This window comes from Babylonia areolata, chromosome 1 (assembly GCF_041734735.1).
Source record: "Babylonia areolata isolate BAREFJ2019XMU chromosome 1, ASM4173473v1, whole genome shotgun sequence".
In the NCBI taxonomy this organism is placed as follows: domain Eukaryota; kingdom Metazoa; phylum Mollusca; class Gastropoda; order Neogastropoda; family Buccinidae; genus Babylonia; species Babylonia areolata.
The window spans coordinates 48,655,815-48,658,314 of record NC_134876.1 but is presented as its reverse complement, the minus strand read 5'-3'; positions in this window follow the sequence as shown (position 1 = coordinate 48,658,314).

Below are 2,500 nucleotides of genomic sequence, written 5' to 3'. Positions count from 1 at the left end.
TTTATATGTAGGCATCTGTCTTATTTCCTGCGATTTTCCATGAGCATGATGAATATGCAAGAAAGTTGGTTGCCTTTGTTGTCGCCGAATTGCTATTGATCGTTCTGAAGAATTTCCCTGTGACCCTTTCGCCTTTCTCTGCCCACATCCGAGGCCCCACCTCTCTCTCTCTCTCTCTCTCTCTCTCTCTCTCTCTCTCTCTCTCTCTCACACACACACACACACACACACACACACACACACACACACACACACACACACACACACACACACTTCATCTTTGTCTCCGTCTGCCTCTCTCTCCTCTCTCAAAATACACATCTCTCGCTATCGCTCTCTCTCATACACAAACACACACCCTCTCTCTCTCTCTCTCTCTTTCCCCCCCTCCCCCCTCTCTCTCTATCTCTCACACACACACACACACACACACACACACACACACACACCCTCTCTCTTTCTGTCTGTCTCGCTCTCTGTCTCTCTCTCTCTCTCTCTCTCTCTCTCTCTCTCTCTCTCTCTCTCTCTCTCTCTCTCTGTTATTTTTTTCTTTTTATGCTACAGGCTGGCTGGGGAAAAAAAAAAAAGCAAGCCAACTGCTTATCTCATTTCCCTGACTAAATCAAATTTTGTTTTATCCCCCCACCCCTCTCTCTCTCTCTCTCTCTCTCTCTCTCTCTCTTTGTGCCTCGTTTCCTTTTCAATCTCCCTTTATTTCTATTCTTCTGTTGTTGTTTTTCATCCAAACATTCATCTTAGCCTATCAGTTATTTATGTTGTTGCTTTCTCGTTCGTCTTCTTTCATTATTGAATGTTTTCTTTCTTTTCCTTTTGTTCTTCTGTGTGTGTGTGTGTGTGTGTGTGTGTGTGTGTGTGTGTGTGTGTGTGTGTGTGTGTGTGTGTGTGTGTGTGTGTGTGTGTGTGTGTGTGTGTGTGTGTGTGTACTTCTTCCATTCTTTCCGTATTTTCTTTCTCTATTCATTCCTTTCTGTATCATTTTTTTTTCTATTAACCTGTGTTTCTTTGTTTCAATCTTTTTCTTTCTTTCTACATTTCCCTCTTATTTCCTGAGCGATGAAAAATTGTGTTTACGCTTTTTGGTGCATTTCCCTCTGTTACAGGCTTCTGACATCAGATGCCCATTTTCATTCAGTGTTTCCGTCCCTCCCTTCCTCTCTCTCTCTCTCTCTCTCTCTCTCTCTCTCTCTCTCTCTATCTATCTATCTATCTATCTATCTATCTATTTTTATCGATCTTTTTCCCTCCTCCTCTTCTTTTTCTTGTGCCTCCAATTCCTCTTCGCTTTTTATCTCCTACATCAGCGCGCACACACACACACACACACACACACACACACACACACACACACACACACACACACACACACACACACATCGTGCGTACGCAAACGGGCGTAGCTGTATTCACTCATCCCCCATTGCCTCACCACCCCCACCCTACCACACACACACACACACACACACACACACACACACACACACACACACACACACACACACACCCGACTTTAAAGAATAATAATAATAAATATATCCAAAAAAAAAGAACATGATGAGTCTTTCTTGGTCTTCTTCGATTTTGTCTCAAGTAGTTAAAATGGCTCGGTCATTACTGGGGTGGATTGGATCTCAGTTATAAATAGAGGAGGAAGGGGAGGGAGACAGAGACAGAGACAGACACAGACAGACAGACAGACAGAAAATGATAGACATAGACCGAAGAGAAAGATAGAGAGGAGGGAGGAGAGAGACACAGAAAGAGACAGGGCCAGAAAGGCATATGGAGACAGAAACAAAAAGATAGGGAGATGCGCTAGTGAAAGAGAGAAAGTGAAAGAGACAGACAGGCAGAGACAGGCTGAAAGAGAGAAACAGGGAGAGAGACACAAACCGAAGAGACAGAAAAAAAAAGATAGAGAGAGGGGGGGAGGGGGGAGACAGAAAAAGAGACAGAGAGAAGAGCCACAGAGGGGAACGAACGAATGAACGAACGAACGAACAAAATTTTATTTGTTTTGTGAGGGTAATGGAGTAAACACAAAGTACTTGTTTACATCCGGCCCTCTGGGCAAGAATAATAACTGAGGAAAAAAAAAGGCAGAGACAGACAGATATATAGATATATAGACAGACAAAGACAGAGAGAGAGACGTGCAAACAGAATGAATTACAGACATAGAGAAGACGAGAGGAGAAGGGCTTGAGTGGAGGTTGGGAGAGAGCAAAAATGTGAAGCCTTATCTTGCGTGCATGTAGTTTCAAAGTTCTCTTCAAGGAACTTGATTTCCCTGTGACTCTCTCTCTCTCTCTCTCTCTCTCTCTCTCTCTCTCTCTCTCTCAAAAGCAGCATTATCAAGTAGTAACTTTGTGTTCTTTGCTGCTGACAATGACAGTGTGCTATCATTCCATTCATGTCGACGACCTCGTGCTTGCATTCGCATGTATACGTCGGAGGCTGATGATCTCGGTGTATGTCTGAA